This window comes from Equus quagga, chromosome 10, assembly GCF_021613505.1.
Source record: "Equus quagga isolate Etosha38 chromosome 10, UCLA_HA_Equagga_1.0, whole genome shotgun sequence".
Classification (NCBI taxonomy): domain Eukaryota; kingdom Metazoa; phylum Chordata; class Mammalia; order Perissodactyla; family Equidae; genus Equus; species Equus quagga.
In genome coordinates, this window is record NC_060276.1 from 31349057 (window position 1) to 31375291 (window position 26235).

Below are 26235 nucleotides of genomic sequence, written 5' to 3' on the forward strand. Positions count from 1 at the left end.
ACTCAGTTGAGAAGAGATGTGCCAACCAGACAAGTACTAGATTGTTAATTATCACTAGCTATTAGCTGGTGGCTGCTGACATTAGTTTATTGCTCATAATATTGTGGAAGTGTATAAGATAATGTGTGTTCTTCTCTTTTGATTTTTTTCCTTACAGGTCAAAATTACAACCAGATTTCACGTATATATTTTCATACTCCCTCTTCTCTGCCATCTTTACATGCCCATCTTGGATCTCAACTTCTTCTTCAGGTATTCCTGCCCACTTATGATTATCAAAATCAACAAATAGCCATTAAGCATCTCTATGGGCCAGACACTGTGTTTGGCACTTTACATGCTTTAGCTCATTTAATCTTCACAACAAACCTACATAGCAGGTTCTACAATTATCCTCAATGCACAGTTGAGGACGCTGAGTTAAAGGAAGTTAAGCAATAGGCCCAAGGTCACAAAACCAATAAGTGGCAGAGAAGGTTTTAAAACCAGGTTTGATCAATTCTAAAGGCAGATCTTTCCATAATCATTGCAATGTTTCTTTTCTCTTACCTCCTAAGATACCATAATTTGCACTATGCAATTTTATACCAAATTGTTTTCAAAAATCCACTGTGCACTTACTCTTATCTCCCTTTGTTGTTAGTGCCGTCAAGTAGATTCCAACTCCTAGCGACCCTGTGTACAGCAGAGCGGAACCCTGCCTGGTCTTTTTGTGCCATCCTCTCACCTTTGGCGCTATATCAGACAATGCTCTGCTGCTATTCACAGGTTTTTCATGGCCAATTTTTTTGGAAGTGTGTGGCCAGGTCCTTCTTCCCAGTCTGCCTTAGTTTGGAAGCTCCACTGAAACCTGTCCACCGTGGGTGACCCTACTGGTCTGAAATACCAGTGGCATAGCTTTCAGCATCACTACAATATGCAGCCACCACCGTATGACAACTGACAGGTGAGTGGTGTGGTTCCCTGACCCTGAAATGAACCTGGGCCGTGGTGGTGAGAGTGCCAAATCTTACTATCACTAGGCCACCAAGGCTGGCTCTTTTCTCCCTATCTACATGCCAATCAGATTGAGGAGAGGCACGATATGTTGAGCTTCATTTTTAACTCCTGCAACCTCTTGGGGAGGACTAGAAGTACAGCAGAGACTCAGTAATGTATGATTGAGTTTTGTTTTCAATGTTCTTTTATAAAATAGCTACTTTAGGGGCCAGCCTGTGGCGAGTGGTTAAGTTGGCCCACTCTGCTTCAGTGGCCCAGAGTTCGCAGGTTCGGATCTCAGGCACGGACCTACACACTGCTCATCAGGCCGTGCTGTGGCAGCATCCCACATAGAAGAACTAAAAGGACTTATATCGAGGATATAGAACTATGTACTGGGGCTTTGGGGATAAAAAAAAGAAGAAGATTGGCAATAGATGTTAGCTCAGGGCCAATCTTAAAAAAAAATAAAATAAGATAAGTTACTTTAAAAAATGTAACTAATTTTAAAAGCTCCTGTTGTTTTCTTTTGTTGACTTGTTAAAGAGTATTAATTTTTTCTGCAAAATGTCCTTTTTCTATTTCCTTGTGATTAAGGCCAAAATCATTCAATTGGACCTTCCTAACTTTCCCATTGATGTAAGAGGCAATGCTAGTGAAGAAAACACATTGGTAAGTAATTACAATATCTCTATTTTGGGAAGAGAAGACCTTTGTCCATGAAAGATTAATTATAAATCACAGAATGTTTAAGTTGGAGCGATCTGTGAGATCCCTACATACTTTATCTGTGCCTATTTCATGGTTCTTACGCCTGTCTACCTTGTATTTCAGTCTTTTGGGTACATACCTTCTGCCTTCTAGACTTATAATTTTCTCAAGGACAGAAACTCATGTCTGGTTCATCTTTCTATTCCTTAAAGTGTCTTGCACCATGCCTACCATGTATTCAGCAACCATCAGAGATTTGTAAAACGAATAAATCAAATCCACCACCCTTTTGTTTGACAGATGTGGAAACAGATTCACTATGAGTATTTATATGACGCTAAGATCATACTGCTAGTTCCCGGCAAAACCAAGTCTAGAACCCTGTTATTCTGATTGCTACGCCAATGGTTTTTCCATGGAGTCTTGTTTCTCAGCTTGTTAAAAATGAGTATGGAATTTCTCTGAGTGAGCGTAATCCATCATTTGCCTTCAGCTAAAACTCCTGTTGACTCCCTATGAATCCATTGGGAATATACCCACTGTGGGAACCAGTACAAAGAACAAACACAAAGCACAAAGAGAAGGGAGAGTTATTTGTTCCCTCTTAGTATTCTTGGCCAGAATGGGTTGTATATTTAGTAGCGATAAGACAGATTTAAGCTTAAACACTGAGAGGCAAGTCAAATCATAACAGTGTAGGTGTTTGGGATACATGGTAAGGAATAGGTCAGTCTCTGCCAAATCTTGACTTAACTCTATGTGAATGTGTGTAAAATTACGGATAATATGAAATATTGTTATGAAAATTAATGGTTACAAAGATTAAATCAAATAACTAATAACATAAGCCTTTAGCAAATGTAGAAATGTCTTCTGCAAACTTGATTATGGGACATTAAGTGAAAATATTTTTTTTTTTTTTTTTGGAGGAAGATTAGCCCTCAGCTAACTACTGCCAGTCCTCCTCTTTTTGCTGAGGAAGCCTGGCTCTGAGCTAACATCCGTGCCCATCTTCCTCTAGTTTATACGTGGGACGCCTACCACAGCATGGCTGCCAAGCAGTGCCATGTCCGCACCCGGGATCCGAACCAGCGAACCCTGGGCCGCCGAGAAGCGGAACGTGCGAACTTAACTGCTGCGCCACCGGGCCGGCCCCTAAGTGAAAATATTTTAATATTATGTTATAGAAAGTGATCATCATTAGTAAGAAACATTTACTGAGTGCCTAATTTATGCTAGGATATGTGAATTGAAAGACAAGAAACTAAAGTCCTTGCCATTATTAATTTATAATCTAGTGTCAGGAACAAGACGTCCATAAATAGATGACTACAAAGGAGGACAGAGGGGGTGACTGTGAAGTCAGCATGAGAACTGGCCTTTAGTGCCGGCCTCAGTGGCCTAGTGGTTAAGTTTGGTACGCTCCACTTCAGCAGCCCGGGTTCAGTTCCTCGGTGTGGACTTTCACCACTTGTCTATCAGTGGCCATGCTGTTGCAGCAGCTCACATACAAAAAAAAGAAGAAGATTGGCAACAGATGTTAGCTCAGGGCAAATCTTCCTCAGAAAAAAAAAAACATTGGCCTTTAATCTTGGTCAGTGGGGAGCATTAAATACTTTTGAACAGATTTGTGATATATGTACATACAGTGATCTTTTAAGAATATTACTTTGACATAGGTGTGCACTGATGGAAGGACAGGAGAAAATAGGTATAGAAATACCAATTTAGAGACTCTTGTAATAATCCATAGGTGAGGTGATGAGAAGGCGGACTAAGGTGAGAATGAAGGGCTATATAAGTAAAGGAGAAGACCTGGGAGAGATTATGAAGCCAGAATCTACATGACTTGATGACTCAATGGATCTAGAGAGGGAGATGTTAAAGCTGATGCCAAAGACAGAAATTAGCTCTTTATAACTGACTGTATTATATATGTTACCCTGATTGGTTTGAATCTGCTATAAGGCAGAGGCTTTCATTTATTATCTTTAAATTCCAATATCCCAGCAGAAATTGGGCAGTATTGCTCATGTATTTTGATATTCACAATAAGAAGCCCTTATTACAAAGAAAGGAAAATGGAAGACTTCATGACTGTAAAAGATTGTAAATGGAACTTGAACTCCCAGCAATGTGCAGCACAGTGCTGAGTATGTAGTAGGTGCTTAACAAGTACTTGAACTGAATTTAATTGTTGGTGTGGTAAAAAGATTAAAGTTCTGGGGCCGGCCCGGTGGCGCAGCGGTTGAGTGCGCATGTTCTGCTTCGGCGGCCCGGGGTTCACCGGTTTGGATGCCGGGTGTGGACATGGCACCGCTTGGCAAGCCATGCTGTGGTAGGCATCCCACATATAAAGTAGAGGAAGATGGGCACGGATGTTAGCTCAGGGCCAGTCTTCCTCAGCAAAAAGAGGAAGATTGGCAGTAGATGTTAGCTGAGGGCTAATCTTCCTCAAAAAAAAAAAAAATTAAAGGTCTGTTGGTTTTATTTCTAGCTCAACCAAGAAATAGTCATGTGACCCTGGGAAAGTCATTTAACCTTTCTGTATCTCCACATCCTGTTGGCATTAAGGACATGTAATAATCCTTCCATTTCTCACAGTCTATGACTTGATTCTAAATTTGATTCTGTCACTCAGCAAATCCTTTCCTGCGCCCGTGCTTCACTTCCAGCCCCTGCCTCACGCAGGACCTGGGTCTGCAATGAGACACCCAGAGTGCATTTCCTCTCATTGCCCCATGCTCCGGAACACTCCCGTCTCTCTTAACTTGACACCATCTCTCATCCTCCCACCTCTTTAGTCAAAACTCTTTTTTCCTCAGTGCTAATCTCAAAAAGTAGAGCAACCTGATCCGATAATTTCATATTAAGATATGAAATACTGGTCACCTGGAAGGTCCTCCAGGCTTCTCCAACTTTACAGAAGGTATCTTATTATTCTGGGATTTCAGGCAAAATGACAGAATAAAATAATGAAGTTTAGGAGAGAGAGTTTCAGCAAGACAGGCTTTTAAATCATGTTATATAAACCTGACCTTGTCATACCGATGGGCTCAGATTGAGGAGTATAGAGTTTTATACAAATCATGGAAAGCAGAGTAGAGAGTTGACCATATTTTTAATGTTCATTTTAGGCCACCCCTCTGCCCAATCTTCATTTGTCCCACTGCCTGACTTCTATCAACAGTTTAACAAATATTTATTTTAGCACCTACTCTGTATCATACAGCATGTTGGCAGTGGTGTTTTCAATACGCATAGAATATGGTCTCCGCCCTCAAGGGCCTTACAGCGTACTGTGAATGACAGACATCTAAACAGTTAAGTACTTAGAAACATATCAGCAGGCGTTTTACCCAACTTGGGGAGTTCAGGGAAGGCTTTCCGGAGCTCAAGCCTCACCAACCGTTTTTGAAGATCTGTAAACCAGGGCCAGTGCATAGCTTCATAACTGGCCTGAGGTATACAATCAGGGTTTCTGAACTGTACGTCCTGGACACAAGGCATAGATAATTTACTTTTCCAAACCATACTGGTACATGTAACTTGCTGAAGATTATTTTAACAATAGTGTATATCACCAAATCCAATTACTTAATTGTTCTTACAATGAATTGTGAAAGGATATGACTTCACTCTCTGTTTCACTGGGTGTTTTTAAGAACCTGGCTCTGGATAAATAGGCCTGTACTATCCAGTTTGTCTCCAAAAGGCAAAACCATTAATTTCCATTAATTCTAGCCTTCTTTCCTGACCTTCTATAAACCCTGGCTTTAGTTCATTCAAACTGTACATCAGTCGAAGAATTAAAGAGATTTATAGTCTAGTAGAAAAAATCCTGAAAGCCTTTTATTTGGTGGTTGTCTCCCAGTTAGGTACGAAATAATCAGAATGAAAACGTATGTCATGCTGTCCTTCTGTTTAAGTGATTAAACTGAACTTTGTCTGTATAAAAGCTATTCAAAGTTCAACAGAACTGTGATTTTAAGAAAAGCCTTGGGTGTTTGTGGAGACTGCAAAATACATGGGAAAAAACCCTCCAAGTTCAATGTATTCTGCAAGGGACTATCCAATTCCAAGGGCAAAATGTGGGAGCTGCATGTGCACTAAAAGTACAGTAGCCAAACCTGCTCCCGCAGCCGCCATCGTCCTCCAGCCTAGCAGGCCTTGGGTCCAGGCCAAACAGACACTCATCAGGGAATAAATGGTCTGATCTGTGAACAGTTTGCACTATGTAACTGAACCTATTGACAGAGAAAGCCAGGAATGGGCTTATCCTTCTTACATCATTTTCATGAAAATTGCCAGTTACTGAAAGATTTCTATTGCAAGTGTGTTCTTTAGAGGCACATATGCACATAATCAAAGACACAAGCCTTTGGACCTCCATATTGATAGCACTGCTCATAGCCTCTTGAATTTTTTAAGTGCTAACTGGCTGTAATTGGTACCAGACACTTATGAATATAAGTATTTTATATTTGTCAGTGTTTCCTTTGCACTTCAACCTAGGCTACTTGCTGGTATTCTGACGCCTCGCTGGCTGGCTATCAGTCACATGAGCAGCAAATGTACAGATGAATATACCATGAAATGACTTGGGGGCATTGAAGCAGAAGTGCCTGTGAGCATGAGTGACAGTACAGACAGCAGGGAGCAAAGCTGCTGATAGGTGGGCTAACTCAGGCTGGGAGGAAACTCTGCTTTCCCTGTGAGACATGATGTGATCCAGAAGCTTCTAGGAGGTTCTGGACATTCTGGACACAGCGCTAGACCCTCCCTGTCTCCCACCACAGCTTCTCAAAATTCTCTTCTCTTGCTTTCTATCCTCAATCCCTACTCCCTCCCAATATACATTCACATAGCTGCTCTCTGTCTCTATCAACTTCTCTCTTTCTCTCTCCTCCAACCTCTCTCTCTCTTCATTCCTCCTTCTCTCTCTCTCCCTCTCTTTCTCTCTCTCTCTTTCACACACACACATACACACCCCTGCACACTAGGGTTTCCAGACACCTAATGTGCTTCCTATAAATCTACCAACTTTGAAACCCTGCCAAAATCCCAAAATATTACCCATGAGCAAATTCTAAGAAGACAGCTCTTGGGTATAATTTCTCTAACCTGCCACCATGCCATACTGTGCAGTTGGCTGAGGCCTGTGTTACCATAGGCCTTCCTAATACTCTTAGAGGAGCCTCAATGCCCTGATATTTTTCCCATCATCATCATCATCCTTTGTGATGTGTGGAGCGGTCTTGAGATGGAAAAGTTAAAAGAGGAGTAACAGCATTGCACCAATGTTTTGAATGTGTGCTTTGCTATCTACTAACACTGACCAGATTTTTATTAAATTACACTGAGTGATTTTTAAGAGGAGAGAAAAAGTATTGTGTTTGGTGGTCAAATGTCTCTTTGCTCTGTGGTGCTGCCACCTAAAATGCTACTTCATTTGAGGTATGGCCCAAAGACCACTTGTATCAGAAGCATTTGGGGACCTTGCTAAAAATGCACACTCCAGACACCTGTCCCAGACCTACTTTATTTCTAAGGGCAGAATCTATAAATCTGCATTTGTGAAATGCTTCCCAGGTGATTCTGATGGCCTGACAATTTGAGAACCAGCACTCCAAACCAGCATGGTTTGCTGTTTAAAAAGGGTAATGGCCTCAGGAACTGATGACCTAGTGGACCTGCCTTTACAACTGATTTCCTGTGTGACTTTGGGCAAATCAATTAATTTCTTTGGGCCTCAGTGTTCTCATCTGTAAAACGGGACAAATCTCTTCTTCCCATCCTCTCAAAGTTGTATAGATCAAATATAAATGTGTGTGAAAGTTCTTTAGAGTTTTATAAAAATAACACGTGTTATTATTGTTATGGGTGGGGTCAGGGAGAACAGACTGGAGAAGGAATGCTGTTGGCAAGGACTGAAGGGAGGAGAATCCAGTTTCTTTCTTTTTCCCATCAGACTCCAGACAATGGGTTACAGTATTGTGGAACTTCAAGGTTCTTTCCAAGTCACAACCTCCCCCAATCCTTCATGCGCTCGCCGTTTACTGTTAACAGTGAAGAAGGCTCCTCTCTTCCGCAACATTCCTGTAGGTGAAAAACCTACCTGAGCAGGTTGAGGTCAGCTCCAGGTTCTGATCAGCGCCCAAAATGGCACTGTCAATCAGTAAGACAATGCGTCTTCCTGCTTACTTATTAGGGGCAAATGTAATTAAACAATAGTTATCTACATATTAGCAGAGTTGGAGAAACAAAACAGATATTTTTGTTCTCATTCATAATTAGACTTAGGAATGGTACATGCCACAGGTAGTCATCTTACAAGACACAGAAAGTATTGTTCCTTTTTCTTGCTTAATGACTCCAGACATTTCTTTTGTTTCTGATATGAATGGGGGGATCTTTTATTTTCAGGGTGCATTATCCTACTTAGGCCCCCTTCCTTACCCTCCACTCTCTGAAGTTTTAGTCAAAGGATTTCATAAAAAATTTCAACACTTATAAGATTCAAATTGGGTCTAGATTTTTTTCCAAACATCTGGCTTTCAATTTCTGAATGCCTAGGTCATTCCTGCCTCTCGGAAAAGAATGTCTGCCCATTCTTGTCCATTCCCTGAGTGCTCCATCTCAGTGACTTTCTTCTCTGCTATTTTGACTTTCCGACCAGGAAATGGATTTCATTAACTTTAGCTTGCAGAGCAGAGGCTGTACCTGAGGTGACCCCAAAAGTCATTCAAATATTCCAACGGAAGGCAGGTAAACGCTGTGTGGGAAATCACAAAGAGGAGGGAAAAAGAGAGAGGGACGAGATGAAATCAGGCTTTGACAAACAGTTCAGCCAGGCCGGCCCCCTGGAAGGGAGCCAGCGTTGGTAAAGCAGCAGCAGCTCTGGGTTTCACAGTCAGTCTGGAATGCACTTCAATACAACCCAGCCTCCATCTCGTTAGAGGCCTAGCGTTTGATGATTCAGCTGCTTCCCGGCTGCCAGGAGAGATTTGGCCAACTGTTTGAAAAACACTGTCTGCCCCAGACCACACTTGTTTTTATTCTCTGCCTGTTGTCAGGGGCCTCTTCTGAAATGGAACACCTCAGGAAATCAGACCCAAACTCTGAGGAGTTCATGCTGCCTCTTGTACCCCCTTTTCAAAGGCAATTATACCAAAATAGGGATTGTTTGTAGCAAAGTGCTTTCCTAGTGATGTTGAAAGCAGACAATGTGTTATCAGGAAATGATCTCTCATTAGATCTCCTTTAGATCAAATGAAAAACAGAGTGTGCTAGCAGACTCATCAGACATTAAAGGCACAGCTGAGATCTGCCATTGCTGAACTCCCCATATATCAGTTTGTTCAAAGATGCAGGTTAAAGGGTAATGGAAACGCATTTTGGGAAGGAATTGAGCAAGAGCCTCGGCTGTAGGCTGGACTCTTGAACTCTGCTGTTTGCTTCTGAACAGTTCCTTAGAGCTGCAGGCCCAACTTTCTAACAAAGAAAGCTGAGCCTCAAAGTGGACTGGGCTGTCTCAAGCAGAAATGAACATATTACCTTCAGTATAGCTTAGTGCTTCAGAGAATGGTCTTCGGCGTCAGACTGTCTGAATGTGTAGTTCACCTATAGCACTTAGTTCTATGAATGTAGGAAATCTAGTTCTCCGTGCCTCACTTGTCTTCTCTGTAAAATAATAGTACCTTCTTTATGGGGTTGTGAGATTTAGAGGATCAATGAGTTGATACATGTAGATATATGTGTTTAGAATAGAGTCTAGCATACAAGCCCTCAATAATAGTGTTAACTATTAATGTTATTAAGGCCCTGAAGGTATTCCAGGCAACATACACTGTATGTAGCAGTGATTGCGAACACATTTTTAGTAAGACAATCTTGAGTTTGAATCCTAGTTCCACCACTTACTAGCTGTTTGGACTTGGGTAAGTTACCTAACCTCCATAAGACTCAGTTTCCCCATCTGTAAAGTGGGGATAATAATTGTAGCTTCGTAGAGTTGTTGTGAGGATTAATAAACTATGTAAAATGCTTAATGCAGTGGCTGGCCCATAGTAAGTTCCCAATAAATGACAAATAATCATACAATATGCCTAAGACTCTGTGACTCTAGAAACCCCGTATCTGGTTTTTTTTCTAGTCTTGGCTCTATTTAAATACTGAATAATATTTTAAAGATTCATTCTCTGCTAAGAGGTCCTTATATACAAGAAGCAAATTGAAAAGCTATTATCTTTCTCCATTAAAAAAAAATAGTGATGATGTCTTCATTAGCTCATTGCTCAGGAGGAAGCAGAGTTGCCCAAGTGAGTAGGAGATGGAGAATGGAACTCTTCTCTCCTCAACCCTTAGATGCTTCAATGGTCTGAGTAGTCACTTGGGCCAGTCAGCTGGAAAGAGAACCAGCTGGAAGCAAAAACGGGGCAAATTGACAATTACAAAGTTCCTTCGTTTTATGAAAATGCTTGGTTATTTGTCAGACTTTTGGCCTACTCAGTATCTCTCAATCCATCTGTATTCCTCTTGAATGATGAAAACCAGGGTGGGAGGGATAGCAAGGGAGGAAAAGAAATCCCTGGCCCTCAAAACTTCACCTGTGGCCTGGCATGGAAAGTGGGCTTGCCTTTCCAGAAAAGATAGTGTGACCTTGCTGAGAAAAGAAGCCAGTCCAAACAGTTGCAGTGATTCTATACTTCTCTCATGCTCCAGCATGTTCCTCAGCTGGGAAACATCATGCTTTAGAAGAAGAAAACGTGATGCCTCCTTTCTCTTGCACTTGCTTTGTGAACATGCAGAAGGTCCCATATTCTCCCCTGTTTTTCAAGCAACAAATACATTGATTTTGGGGAGGACAGCATTGCTTTAGCTCCATCTTGGGGCATGAAAAGAAACTAGATCTAAATCGATAGATTCTCAAAGAACGATTTAATGTGTCACTGAGAACTTGTCTCTGCAGTATCGTAACCTGACTTTTTGCCTGAATCTAAAGAATTGCACATGTAAGTCCTGGCAAGGAACACCCTTGCATGTGGCTGTGGTTCTGCAAAGTCCAAATTAATTCTCTCCTTTCTCTTTCTTGATTTCTACTGTGGTTTCAGAGCAGCTTCAAGAGAATTCCTGATGTCTGATTAACTTTGCCCTCCTCAGACCTTTAATTCTCTTGCCCCCATCCCGTTCATCTTTAGCATCATCACCACGTCTGAGAAAATAAAGATACAGACATTAACCCCTTTGGTAAGGCTTGCCTTGCTTCCTACAGACACGGTCTTTAACAAACACTTTTTTTAATTTTCAAGAAGGAAGCAAAAATATATGCAGGAGCCATTTTCTATTACTATGTAAGAACAGTAAAATACTATAAAGTGGGTTCCCAGCATTTTAACAGTAAAAACCAGTGAACAATACTTGAATAGTCACTATAAGCAGCAGCCCACTGGATTGTAATTCTTAATAGTTTTTTGTTGGGCACAACAGATTACAGAACAGACTATTCTGGCAGAGAGATTTCTACAAGAGTCACTTTCAAAAACCAATCTGGGGTGCGAAGTAAAGCTTGCCGGACTGTGGTAGAAACAGCATAAGCAGGTCCTGTTGGCAGTGGTTTAAAGAGTGAGGCGTATCTGGACAGAGGCATTGTGGACAGTCACACTTGTCCACATGGAATAAGAGAAGAGGAGATTGGTTCTCAAAGATAAAGTGTCTTCCTTCTCAGCTCTGTGGGTCCAAAACCTTGAGAGTCAACTTACTCAAGAATGACTGGGCCCCAATAACTGGCTTACACCATTCCAAATGTGAACTGCACCAAAATCCAAGCCTGAACTGCCTGTTTTCTGCGTAGGGTATCTCCTTGGTAGGGAGATCCATTCAGAGAAACAACTTACTGGCGAGATTTTATATCACAGTATAAGTTAATGATATAAAGTCAGAATAAAGAAACTAAGGTAGCTCTAAGAGGTCTTGTCATCTCTCTAATGGAAGAATGTCTACCACTAAATATTTCTTGCCAGAGCTGTGCCCAGTTATCTGAAGGCAGAAAATCCTCTCCCTGGAAAGTTCTGGAGATACTTAATGTAAACAGACATATAGTAATCAAGCAAAGAGGAGTCCCTTTTTGAACTTATGCCTGTCTCAACTTAAGAAGCAGGCAAACGTGAAATGACTAGTAGGGTCTTGTGAGAGAGCAACAGCTTTATAAGCGGAGTTGGAACTCCAGCCCATCTCAGTGCTGGGTATGCAACGGGTCTTTCTTTGACTTTGTGGGGACTGGTCAATTAGTTGACTTAGTAATTCCTTTTCTAAACCATTTCTACCCCAACCACATATTATTCATCACTCCTTCTCACCACCCCCTTCCTTCCTAAAGTGCTTCTTTTTTTCCTTTTTTTGTGAGTAAGATTGGCCATGAGCTAACATGTGTTGCAAATCTTCCTCTTTTTGCTTGGGAAAGATTACTGCTGAGCTAACATCTGCGCCAATCTTCCTCCACTTCACGTGGGATGCTGCCACAGCATGGCTTGATGAGCGGTGCTAGGTCCTCTCCTGGGATCCAAATCTGTGAACTCTGGGCTGCTGAAGGGGAGTGCACAAACTTAACCACTATGCCACCAGGCCGGCCCCCCTAAGGTGCTTCTTGACGATAGTATTAGGCACTATTAGTTACTAAGTTGTGAATCCAGAGATCTGTAAGCATCTTTTCTTACTATTTCCAACTCTGTTTATCTCTTTTTAAGCCAATGCACACTCTGGGCCTGAACTGGGCTCTTTCCCAAGAGACATCAACCTGTGCACATCACAGAGGGACCTTTTCCTCAAAGACCATTCAAGTGAACTCACTTGTACTCTACTGATATTTCTCAAGATGTCTAAGTTACTCTTCCAAAGTTCCTTAAGATAGTTAGTATGGCCACCTCAGTATCATGGAAATGTGAATCATTGGAGTATAAAACTTATTACTCTGAAATGTCAAGACTTTAAAACAGCATTATAAAATAAGGAGCCCAAAAATGATTAAATCAGGAAGACAAACATAGTTTATGTAATTCACATGAGAGAGGAGCTTGATTCTTCTCCTTAAGTGGCCAGATATGATGGAAAGAGGACTAAAAGTAGGAGCTGGAAGGGCAAGAGACTTCAATATAATTCATTACATATCCATTATATTCCATGTTATTTAATTTAATTTCCACATGAAGGCTGATATTTGGCTGTGTAGCAACTATGTACACATCAATGCAGTCAAACCAACTGTTTGCAGCAGGTGTTGCTCTGATCGGTCAGGGCCTGTGCTCTACCAGTTGTTAAATACTTGAAATATCATTAAAAATCTTACCAAGCCTACAAAATAGGTAGTTATTTTGGTCTACATTTCAAAGAAAGTCTCAGAGAGGGGCCAGCCCGGTGGCACAGTGGTTAAGTGCTCATGTTCCGCTTTGGCAGCCCGGAGTTTGCCAGTTCAGATCCCGGGTCCAGACATGGCACTGTTTGGCAAGCCATGCTATGGTAGGCGACCCACACGTAAAGTAGGGGAAGATGGGCATGGATGTTAGCTCAGGGCCAGTCTTCCTCAGCAAAAAGAGGAGGACTGGCAGCAGTTAGCTCAGGGCTAATCTTCCTCAAAGAAAAGAAAAGAAAAGAAAGTCTCAGAGAAATTAAGTGAATCTACAGCAAGCAGTGGAGCTTTATGTGAACTATCTCATTTACCCCTTTTTGAATGCCCCTTATGAGGTACTATCCCAATTTTACAGATGAGGAAACCGAGGCTCAGAGAGATTAAGTAAATTGCCCCCAGACTGCACCAGTGGAAGAGCAAGAGCTCAAATTGAAGCCTAGCTCTACCTGACTCAGAGGTCTATTCATTTCATTAATACCATGCTGCCTTCCAAGGTCTTTGTCCTAAATTGCCACTGAGCCAGCTCTATGTCCATAGGTAAAATGTTCTGAGTTCCTAATTTTATATTGTTGGTCTCGGTGATCTCTAAGTTTCCTCCCAGTCGTAACCATCTATGTAAAGTTTTAAGTTAAGGTATTTCTTTAAGGATTCAACAAGGCATTTGTGTACACTCTAGTCATTCTCATATGGAGAGTGCTGTCATTAGATGATCAGTTGCATCATTTTCCTTGACAAGTTCTCTCTTGTACGAAGAGAGGAAGAACTCTGGATGGATACTTAAAAGTGTGGCCTTCAGGAACTGAGCTTGTTGAACTTCCCAGGATGCCAAAGAACTTTGTGACTTCAGCGTCTATAGTGCCTAACATAATGTTGGGGTGTTTTTTTTTTTTTTTTTGGGTGAGGAATAGTGGCCCTGAGCTAATATCCATACCAATGTTTCTCTATTTTGTGTGTGGGACGCTGCTGCAGCGTGACCTTATGAGCTGTGTGTAGGTCCACACTCAGGATCCAAACTGGCCAACTCCAGGCCGCCGAAGTGGAGTGGGCAAATTTAACCACTATGCCACCCGGCTGGCTCCCCAACATTGCTTTTGAAGGACTTTTCTCTTCATTGTTTTGCACTAGAACCAAATTTTGAGAAGTGTTGTAATATAGTGAAGTGGAGACTAGATAAGCCATCAACATCAGAAGACTGGGATTCCAGTCATGGTTCTTCCATTCCCTGTTTGCAGATGCTCAGGCAAGAGCTTCCCCTTCCCTTGATCTCTCATTCTTTAACTCTCATAGGGTTATTTTGAGTATCAAATGAGATGATGATGGTAAAGTTATTTTTAAGCTATTTTCCTTTAGAAATACATTACTGCATTCAATATTTGACTACTTACAGAATTCCTTTAAAACCATAGACTTGTAGCATGGAAATAAGTATTAGATATCTACTTCAGTGGCTAGAAAAATATTTTGTAGGGGCCGGCCCCGTGGCCAAGTGGTTAAGTTCGCGTGCTCTGATGCAGTGGCCCAGGGTTTCACCGGTTCGGATCCTGGGCGCAGCCATGGCACTGCTCATCAAGCCATGCTGAGGCGGCGTCCCACATGCCACAACTGGAAGGACCCCACAACTAAAAATACACAACTATGTACCAGGGGGCTTTGGAGAGAAAAAGGAAAAATAAAATCTTTAAAAAAAATTTATAAATAAAGCACTTATTTCAATAGAAATCTTAGTGGAAAGAGCAATAAAAATAAGAGATGGAAGCAGGATTTATCTGCTCTGGTTGAAGCAAAAGTGGGTGTTCTCAATTGCTCGGAACCCTAGGTTCTCACAGAAACTCTGTTTGAAAATCACTTATATAATTCACACCCTCATGTTCAGAGGGGCCTGAGATCCAGAGAAGGAAAGGGACTTGCCTAGTGCTGTCCAACTCATAGAAGGGAGAGCTGAGACTAGGAAGCACATAGCACACGTATAATATGGCAACATATTTTTCTTCTGTAGTGGTCGTTTCAATCAGGAGATAGGCAAGGATACTGTGTTGGACAGAAAGTATCTGAATTAGGATAAATACACTTTAAGTAGGTTGTTTTGATTCAGATATTTTGACGTGAAAATATTTTGGCTGTAAGAATAAACAAACGAACAAAAACCTTTTCAGCTTAAATAAAATATTGTCAAGAAGCTTGCCCAATGTCTTTTCCCACTCTGTGTCCTCTTTCCCAAGGCTTACCTCATCCCAAACCTTAGTCATATCAAATGGCTGGTCAAAATGGAAATAGAAAGTGTTAGGTTCTCATTTTTTTGAAGTCAGTTTCATATTTTATTAATTTTTCTGTGAACTTTATCAAAGTAAGTTCAAAGTAATATATGCATGCAATAACAAATCAGGGCATGTGGAAGAATTTGTAATGAAAAGCAAGTCTCCCTTCGCAATCCCCAGTGCCATTCTCTAGAAGCAACTAATTTTAACAGTTTCTATTTGTATTTCCTGGACGGAACCAAGGCCAGTGTCAAAACTACCTTGGATCACAACATTCTCTATGCGCTAGAATAGAAAGGCTTACAACCAACAGTTGCCAGCTATATTTACCACAGTGTTCTTCCTGTTTACATCTCTCTCTGGTCCCCCAAGATTGAGATCCTTGAGGTTAAAGCTATGGTCATCTATAATATCCAAAGAAGAGCCTCACTTTAATCCTTAGGAGACAACAGTTGAACTAGGTCCTAGACTATCTTATTTATTCTTAGATTCCGAGGACTTAGCACATAGTAAGTACTCAATAATAAATGTTTGTTGAGGATTTAATTCACTAATTAATTAGTTAACCAGCAAAGGTCTAAAGAAGCCAGTACAATATCACCTCGCTAAATTATGTACCTCAATTCCGTGACTGCAGCACTGTTGGCAAACACTGGGAGTGACCACGACATTCTATTCATATATTATCATTCCTATGGCCCTAAGCAGCTAGCCTGTAAGGAAAGACACAGAAACCTGTGCATGGAGGTGGCTTCCGACACTGACCTTGGCTCAATCCAGGGATTAATCAAGGAGTAATAGCTGCCATAACAACACTCATTTATTGAGTATCTAATATAGCACCTATAGTATCTGGGATAAGCACTTGACATATGTTATTGAGTCCTATCTACAACTCTGTGAGATAGGAACTATTATCCCCATCACTGATGAGAAAACTAGATGCAGAGAGAGAATGCATCCTGATCAAGGTAATACAGTAGTATAAAAGTGATGGAGGGTGGCGGGTGGGTTCAAGTCTAAACAATCTGACTCCAGAGCCTATGTTCTTTATGTTTTAAAAGGACATTCCATAGTGTCTTTCATGTAGCAGATACTAAATATAAGTTAATTCTCTTCTGGTCTTACTGGGAACAGGAAACATTTGGACAACCGTAACTCAGGGAGGTAAGGAAAGGAAAGGAACTCAAACACATAAATACAGAATCAGATCTTATCGAGGGGCAAACATGGAGTTAATACTATTATTCTTAATCACCTTCTCCACTTCCCACTCTCTTTAGCATCCCCCTTCCACCCTTGAAAGTCATCCAGTTTGATCTTCAAGTCAATGCACTAGAGCTGGCTGCCTTCCTGCCATAGGACTTCATCCAAAACTACACCCACACAAGCCATGTGTCTACTCCCTCCTGTATCTTATTAAAGGCCATGTTGATGATCCAAACAGAATGGGAAAATTATGTTTGGGGAGAAGACTGTATGCCTGGATACACTTGGCTAGGGCAGAACTTGCCTGTCTGTAGAAGTTTTCTGAGGCTCCTTCCAATAAAAGAGTGAATTCTGCTTCCTATCCTCTCAGGATATTGTCTGTAATAAAGTTGCATTTTGTTGCACTTTATACACTCCGAAGAACTTTTGCAGATGTTATTGCATGTGATCCTCACAAGAAACTTGTGAGCTAAGCAGAACATTCATTTAGTAAGTATTTAATGCCTCCTACTATGTGCCAGGCCTTGTGCTGGGCCTTGGCTTAAGCATATGAATAAGATTAACTCCTCCTCATCCTTCCAGTCTCAACAAATGACATCTTTTCAGAGAGGACTTCGCTTCCACCCCCTTCCACTCTCATCATATCCTGCTTGTATCCATCATAGGACTTATCACAATTTAATTATAGATGTATTTGTTTATTACTTGCACTGTAAGCTTCAAGAGGGTTGGAACTTTGTCATATTCCCCACTGAATCCCCACAAATAGCACAGTGAGAAAGAGTTCACAGTCTGGTAAAGGGAAACAGACTAGTATACACATAAACATAATAAGTTAGTGCTGCTGCCTTGGAAAAAGTCTGTTGAGAGTAGGGGCCTAACAACAGGAGGAACAAATTCTATTTCTATGTGTCAGAAAAAGCTTCACTGATGGGGTTACGCTTGAACTGGAATGTCAAAAGATGATAAGGGAACAAAGATGGGTAAATACTCCCCCAAAGAGAAAGCAACATAGACAGTAGCTTGGAGGCATAAAACAGCGTGCCGCATTCTAGGAACTGCAGGTATTTTGGTAATTTCTAGAGCATGTAAGAGTGAAGTGGAGGGTGTGAGTTGGTGAGAGATGAGCTTGAAGAAGCAACACAGAAGCCAGGTTAGCAAGAGGACCTTGAATGCTGTACTACCCAATTTGAACTTTATTCCATTCGCAATAACAACAGCTACCACCCATTCACTACTTCCATTTACAATAATAATAGCTACTATTTATTGACTACTAACTTTGAGCTGAGTACTTTACATACATTTCCTTTAAAAAAAGCCTCTTTATTATGGAAAATTTCACACATATATAAAAGTAGAGAGAATGATATAATGAACTTCCATGTACCCATTACCCAACTTCAACAATTATCAACTCATGACAATTGTTCTGGTTATCTATTGCTGCATAAAAAAACTACCATCCAAACTTAGTGGTATAAAATAACAATGATTTTATTATATCCCATGATTTCCGGGGCCAGGAATTTGGGCAGGGCGATTCTGCTCCTTATAGCACTGACTTAGGCCACTCAGTAGTACTCTGCTGATGGGTGTGCTAGCCTGGAGGGTCCAAGACTGCTTTAACTCCTATGTTTGGTAGCTTGATAGGAATGCCTGGAAGGCTCAGATGGGCTAGAATGTGGACTGGAGTACCTAAACGTAGCCTCTCTGGCACAGCAGTCTCAGGGTAGTCAGACTTCTTCCTGTTTTCTCCATGAGCAAATGTCCCAAAAAAACTAGGTGGAAGCTTCATGACCTTTTCTGACCTCACCTTAGAAGTCACACAGCGTCACTTCTGCCACATTGGTTATGAGTTATAAGGCTTGCTAAGATTCAAGGGAAGCAGAATTAGATTTAATCTCTAAAATGTTGCCTCTAACAACCAATCTGCTTTCTGTTTCTATGCTTTTACCTATTCTGGATATTTCATATAAATGGAATCATGTGACCTTTTGTGTCTGGTTTCTTTCACCTACCATAATGTTTTCAAGATTCACCCATCTTGTAGCATATATCAGGCCTTCACTCCTTTTTTTTTCTGCTTTATCTCCCCCAAATCCCCCCAGCACATGGTTGTATATTCTAGTTGTGAGTGCCTCTAGTTGTGGCATGTGGGATGCCACCTTAACGTGGTCTGATGAGCTGTGCCATGTCCACGCCCAGGATCCGAACCAGCAAAACCCTGGGCTGCCGCAGTGGAGGGTGTGAACTTAACCACTTGGCCACAGGGCCAGCCCCCTTCACTCCTTTTTATGGCTGAATAATATTCCATTGCGTGGATGTATCACATACCACCTTCATCAGTTGATGAATATTTGAGTAGTTTTTTCCACTTTTTGCTTATTATGAATAATGCTACTATAAAGATTCCTGTGCAATTTTTTGTCACCTTTTGTGTCTGACTTCTTTCACTTAACATAATGTTTTCAAGATTCAAGAAGTGTTTGTTCAGGCTCTCATCTTAAAGTGGGGAGGTGGCAAGGTCACATTGTAGAAGAGCATGTGAGATGGGACATATTGTTGCAGCCATATTTGGAAAACACAATCTGCCACACCAATCTTGTTGCATCCATACCCCAGTCCGTATCCTCCCCACTGCCATGAACTATTTGGAACTAAATCCCAGACATCATATTTTCTTCTCAACTATTTCAGCATATAGGGACTCATTTAATCTTCACCCTGCCCCTATGAGGTTAGACTTTTTTTTTTTTACCATTTCATGAATGAAGAAACTGAAACCAAGAGAAGTTTGAATCACTTGTCAAAAATCACAAAACTAGTAGGTGGTTCAGGCAAGACTTAAACCTAATATATTTGAATTTAGTATCCATGCTTTTCCCCTATTGCTATTCCATAATAGGGAGCCCCTGGGGGATTTTAAATAGGGAAGTTATATAACCAGCTTGGCCTATTGAAAAGATCTTGCTAGCCAAAATGTAGAAGGCGGATTGGAAGGGGCCACAGCTGAGACAGAGAAACCAGCTAAGAGGCTGTAATGGGCCAGTGCTTCTCAAATTTTAAGGTACCTATAAGTCACTTAAAGATCTTGTTAAAATGCATATTCTGTTTTGATAGATCTGGAGTGGAGCCCGAGATTCTGCATTTCTAGCAAGCTGCTGTTTGGCCTCAGACCTTATTTTGAGTAGCAAGGGCCTAGGCTAAGGATGATGAGAGCCTGAACTAGGGAAGTGATACTGGAGAGAAAAGGGTGCAGAGAAAAGAAGATAGAAGGTATAGGTATCAATAGGTATATCATCCCCATTTTCCAGTTGATTCATAGGGAGGGTTAAGTTAGCTCAAAAATTATATACCTAGCTAGCAACTAAAGCTATGACCAGAACCCAAATCTGCCAATTTCTCATCCCACTTATTTGGCCACACAAGGGAAGTCACACAATACAACTACAAAGCATTAGTGTTCCAAGTAAAATTAAACAATGAAAGTCTTTTACCAATGCATTACACACAAAATTTAATTCACATTTGCTCTATCTTAAATTTATCTCCCTTAAAATGATGTATTTAACTATATTAAGTTAAAATAGAGCAGCATTTTATGTTGTTTAGTTAAGAGTACCATGCTATCCAGGAGTTACGCTACTGAGTCGCTGGGCACTTCTATCCTGACTTTGATTGAGGGAAGACTTTATAGATATAGAGGGGATGAGATTTGACCTGGATCTCATGGGATAGGGAGCATTGAGACAGAATGAAAGGAATGAGGGAGGCATTTGCAGAGGTAGAATGGTGGGAATAAGATCCGGAGGCAGGAAAATACACAATGTGAACTGCATATATGAGTTACATGGTAAGCCTCTGCTTACTCTTCCAAATACTTCAATTATCAGAAAAAGGAGAAACCACAGGTGGACTTTTCTGCACCAGTTGTTTGGGGGAGAAGAATTCCTATTGCAGTAGAATGCCTACCATTTGGGGAGGTGAGACACGGAGGTAGGGTTGGGGATAGGATGTGAAGTGACACCAGAGGGATGAATATTGTATCCATAGATCCATCTGTCTATTGGAATGGATGTGTGTTTAATGAGTGACTATCCCACCCCTGGGAGAGGGAGGAGCCTCACTAGTTATTCTGTTCAGACCCTGACCACACCCGCCATGCCCAGGAAGCATTCACAAATGCAAGGGCTCTATGTTTAACCATTTGAGGAACTGCCAGATTGTTTTCTAAAGTATCTGTGCCATTTTACAATCCCACCAGCAACGTATGAGGGTTCCCATTTCTCCACATCTTCATCAACACTTCCTATTGTGTGTCTTTTTGATTATACCCATCTCAGTGGATGTGAAGAGGTATCTCACTGTGGTTTGTGTTTGCATTTCTCTGATGGCTAATGATGTCGAATATCGTTTCATGTGCTTATTTCCAACTGGCTCTTGTGAGCAGATTATAGGCACTCTTCCTGACTTTGGTAACATAGAGTTACCATATAACCCAGCAATTCTACTCCTAGGTACATACCCAAGAGAATTGAGAACATGTTCACACAAAAAAAATTATACAAGAGTGTTCATGGTAGCATTATTCATAATAACCAAAAAGTGGAAACCACTCAAATGTCCATCAACTGATGAATAGATAAAATGTGGTATGTGGTTGAGCCATGCAATGGAATATTATTCAGCCATAAAAAAGAATGAAGTACTGATATACACTACAAGATGGATGAATCTTGAAAACATTACGGTAAGTGAAAGAAGCCAAACACAAAAGGTCACATTATTCTATTTATATGAAATATCAAGAATAGGTAAAGCCATAAAAACAGAAAGCAGATTGGTGGTTGCCAGTGACTAGGGGAAAGGTGAATCGGGAGTAACTGCTTAATGGCTATGAGGTTTTATCTTGGAGTGATGGAAATGTTTTGGAACTGGATGCACGTCACTAAATTGTTCACTTTTAAATGGTTAATTTTATATTAAGTTCACGTCAGGGAAAAAACAAAGAGCCAATTGGAGCTGGCTCCAACATACCACTGCCTGAAGACTTTCTCCCTCCAAAGTGAGGAAGATCCCACTGTTTATGCCTTACGATAGCCACATACCACCACTGAGGCAATGAGTACAGAAATGACTAGCAACTTGAATGGGAAGAGGGTGAATGCCTGGAGGGCAAAAATTCAATAATATCTCAAATGTATTATTCCATCACCTCTCTGTCTACCTTCCTACCCACATTTATTATTATCTTACTTAATTCTCACAACAATTTTATATATGGGAAAATTAAGGGCTAGAAATAAGCTAACCAAGATCACACACAGCTAGGAATTGGCAGAGATGGGATTTAAACTTTGATCTACCACAGCCTGTGCTCCTACATTCAATGGGGAGCCTAGGGGAGCCATGGGAGTGGTAGGCAGCCATGTTCCTTGGGTACCCCCAGGCCATGGGGAGACCTCTATGGTGAGTATGTCTGCTTGCCAAAAACTTCAGTCCTGTTCCAGAACTGGTGGCCTTGGGGCCGTCTGAGAAACTGTGGGGTTGTGGGGGCTGCTTAGCTGTCAGAAATAATCTGGTCAGGACCATGGGGCTTGCTCTGATCTGAGGCTTCCTTTGGCATTTTTTTCAGAAAATTCAAAGAGGAATCTAAACATTTTGGGGTGTTGTAGAGAACTGAGATATGTTGTTTCCAGGGACCTAAAAGACTATCTTTTCTAAAGAACACACTTACCAGATGAAGAAACTGAAGCTTGTAGAAGGGAAATGACTTGCCTAAGATCACATAGTTGGTTCAATCAAGAACCAAGGTGAGATGAGGAAGTCACTGGAAGAAGTTTGTCCTCATCCTCAACTCTCCATATTCCACTCTTCCTTTTCTTATGTTCCTTCCGAAGTTCTCTAATCAGGATATGCTTCAATAAGAGAGTCTAGTATACTTATTCAAACCAGCGTATCATAAGGTATAGTCTTTTTTTTAAAAAAAAACTTTATTATAGAATTTTAATGTATATTACTTATTTATAAATTATAATTGTATTTTACTTATTTATCTGTTTGTTTATTGCTGGAATATTTTAAAGCAAGTCCTAGACATCAAGGTATATATTCTTAAAGAAAAGCAGTATGATATAGCAAAACACAAACAAACATAAAGCTTACACTTGGCTGAAGGTAGGGGACCTGGGCCTTGCTTCACTTAGCTCTGCCACTAACTAGCTATATATGGTCATGGGAAAGCTGTTTAAGCCCTTAGTCTCAGATTTCTTTCCCTATGAAAGAAAAAACCCTAGATTTTATGACTTTATAACATTAAAATTCGGTGACTGTTCGGATTCCTCTAGGGATAACCAAATTTTAAAAGGGAGCAAGTGTTTAATGTACCTCATTAAAGCCTGGCAAAGAAAAGTGGTCTTGGGGAGCATTAGTTAGAGCTGTGGGGATGGGAGACTAATTGTTCCTAGGTCTTAAAGTTACTTTTTGAAGGCAGCTGCCACAGAAGGCTGGCCTTGAGTACAACTACCAAGTGTGGCTCTGGGAAATGCAAAATTATGCCATCATTCCTCTTTACTACTGGACTTTCAGGATTAGTTGTTTAAATAGCCTGAAGATCATCTGTCTGAATTAAACCGGGAGACTGCGCTGTAAGGATAAAATGTTCTCCAGCTTCAAACGAATGTCTATTTTCGGAAGTATCCAAACACTTCACAACTTGCTTAACCATAAGGGTTTCTTTCTCGTTTTCTCCCTTCCCTCTTTCCCTCCCTTCCCTCCCCTCTCCTTTGCTTCTCCTTGCTTCCCTCCCTCTTACCCCCTCTGCCTCCTTCCTTCCCTTCCTTCCTTCCTTCTCTCTCTTTTAAGGAGGTTGCAGGTTAGTAAAAGGCTATATTTTAGAGATTGAATGCTGCCACCTGCTGGTTGAGGGGCAGCACTCAGCTGGAGCAAGGAAATCTTTCCGCCAGACCCACAGCAAAAAACAAACGAAAAAACCACACAACTAAATGCACCAGATGTACAAACCAAAAAGAAATTTAAATACTTTTATGACTTATTATCTTACCCAAGAAGGCATTTATTTTTTTTCTGATGTAAGTAAATTGTTATTATTTGAGAAAATTTGTAAAATCTGGAAAAGTGGATATGGGAAAACACCAATTTCCTATAGTTCCCAAATTCTAACATGATGGTGCATCTTTCCCAATCTTTATTTGATACATTTTTTTAAATACTCTGATTTTCAGTCAAAATGTCATTTTTTTTCATGACTCTTTCATTTAAGAAATATTTTTATTAGCACCTTCTATATACCAGGTACTTTGCTAGGCACTGGAGATAAAAGTGAGAAAAAAATCAAGAAAGTCCCTCCTTGTCCCTTGTGTTTACATTCAAGGGTAGGGGTGACAATAAACAAATGAAGATACAATTAAACGTTAGATAATGATAAATGCTGTGAAGAAAAAGAAAGCATGATAAAGGGACAGAGTGACGGCAGTGCTATTTTAGATAGGGTGGTCATGGAAGGTCCCCCTGAGGTGATGGAAGAAGTGACATTTGAGCAGAAACCAGAATGACAAGAGGGAGGAAGCCATGCAAATGTCTTGGGAAGGGTCTTCTAGGGGGAAAAGTGTTCTAGGCTGATGGAAAAGCAAGTGCAAATGTTCTTAGGCAGAAGCAAATGTTCTGAGGCAAGAGCGTGCCTACTGTGTTAGAGGCATAACAAGGAAGCTATTGTGGCTGGAAAGGTGTATGGGAGAAGAAAACTAGAAGGAAATAAGATAGGAGAGCATAGCCAGGGATCAAATCACAAAGAGGCCAAATCATGTACAGACAACTTTTTAGTGTTTCCCTCCATTTAACATAACAGAGCTGCAGCTTGAAGGATGGGCAGAATCCACAGCAAAGGAGCAAAAGAACATCTCAGAAAGAGACAACAACATTGAAGGAAAGACATGAATGCTTCAGAGGTTAAGAGTATGGACTCTGCAACTTGAGAGATCTGGGTTCAAATGCCAGCTCTGCCACTTCTAGTTGTATCATGATCCCGCTCCTGACCAATAATAGAGTGTAATCAGTTGGTACATGCCAGACCCTATCTCTAGGAGACCTAAGATCAGAGGAGGGTGGCTGCATTGATGGAGTGCTGCAGATGCAGCCAAGCAGAGGGTCCTCCCAACATCCACTACTATATGCTGGATAGAGTATCAGAGCGGAAGTTCAGTAGAGGGGAGAGAGGGAAGATGTCCGACGTGTAAAAAGTACGAACCAGGGGCTGGCCCCGTGGCCGAGTGGTTAAGTTCGCGCGCTCCGCTGCAGGCGGCCCAGTGTTTCATTGGTTCGAATCCTGGGCGCGGACATGGCACTGCTTATCAGACCACGCTGAGGCAGCGTCCCACATGCCACAACTAGAAGAACCCACAACGAAGAATACACAACTATGTACCGGGGGGCTTTGGGGAGAAAAAGGAAAAAATAAAATCTTTAAAAAAAAAAAAAGTACGAACCAGAAAGACTGAAACAGATAAAGAGAAGGAGACAGGGTAGGCTCTACAATCCTACCTGGTCTTGGGTAGGAATGTTAGTTACCACTAAGGAGTAGTCCACTATATAATCTCAGACTTTACTGTGTGTGACACACATGGTTGGGGCCCACAACCAGAGTTTCTGATTCAGTAGGTCTGGGGTGAGGCTGGAGAGTTTGCAGGTGATGTTGATGATGCTAGTTCAAAAATTAGTGCTATGATTGCTGTCAAATGAAGCAAATTGAAAATTCAGTCAGCCTGTTTCTTTGTTCATGTACTGACAAATTGGCTACAGTGTTTATCTCTTGGCATTGATGAAACTGGCTGTCTATGCTCCTGTACATTTTTGATGTTATTCAAGGTAGAGTTGTGAGTTATATGGCTGCTGTTTAATATAGAAAAGAGACCATCTGGAGCTTGGAAAATACTCCTAGGTTCATTGACTTTTGTTATTTCTTTTTACTCATTATTATCCATCAGCAAGCAAGACATTGAAAACAGTTTATCCCATATTCTCTGTTGATGAGGATATGAGAAAACAAGCTTTTTCATATTCTGTACAGCAGTTTTTCAATATGTGTAACATTCTAAATAAGTACTTTTTTTATCTAGCAAGTCCACTTCTAAAAAATGATCATTTGGAATGAATTGGAGATATACTGCAAAGATATAGGTGTGTGGATGCTCATCATGAGTTTAATTTACAAAAATTCAAATTACAATATCCCTAAATGTCTAGCAATGGGAAACTGTATAAATACTGTGGAAAGCTTTACTATGGAAAAAATCTTAGTGTCAAGAAAATAAATATAAAGGTAGATATTACAGCTGTTATGTGTGTGATTTTTTTTGGCATTTTGTATTTTCTAAAATTTCTTCAATAAACATGTATTGTTTTTGTGATCAGAAGAAACATTCTCTCTACAAATCACTTGATACAAATTATATTATGAAGCTTCATGCACATTGTCATTCTTTACATTCAAAATTAAGACTTTGCAGCAAAGCTACAACAAAGTATACAGACCTGAAATTAAACTGATGGTCGTTTTACTTTTCAAAACAATGTTATTAGTGTAACAGTCTTTACCATCTGTTAATTTGGATTACAAAGCAATAGTATAAATGAGCCAGACCAGAATCCAACTTTTCC

General features: G+C 40.8%; 1 long non-coding RNA gene across 2 annotated transcripts; it reads left to right on the top strand.

Annotated features, from left to right (window-relative positions):
• The first annotated feature begins 809 nt into the window (after nucleotides 1-809).
• LOC124246031 (uncharacterized) lies at nucleotides 810-24801 on the top strand. Of its 2 annotated transcripts, none has more exons than XR_006890381.1 (3): nucleotides 810-946; nucleotides 1576-1650; nucleotides 24428-24801. It is a non-coding gene; the product is annotated as an uncharacterized LOC124246031 (long non-coding RNA). The 2 variants fall into 2 exon arrangements; XR_006890382.1 differs by lacking the exon at nucleotides 24428-24801 and adding an exon at nucleotides 16632-16757.
• The last annotated feature ends 1434 nt before the right edge of the window (nucleotides 24802-26235 follow it).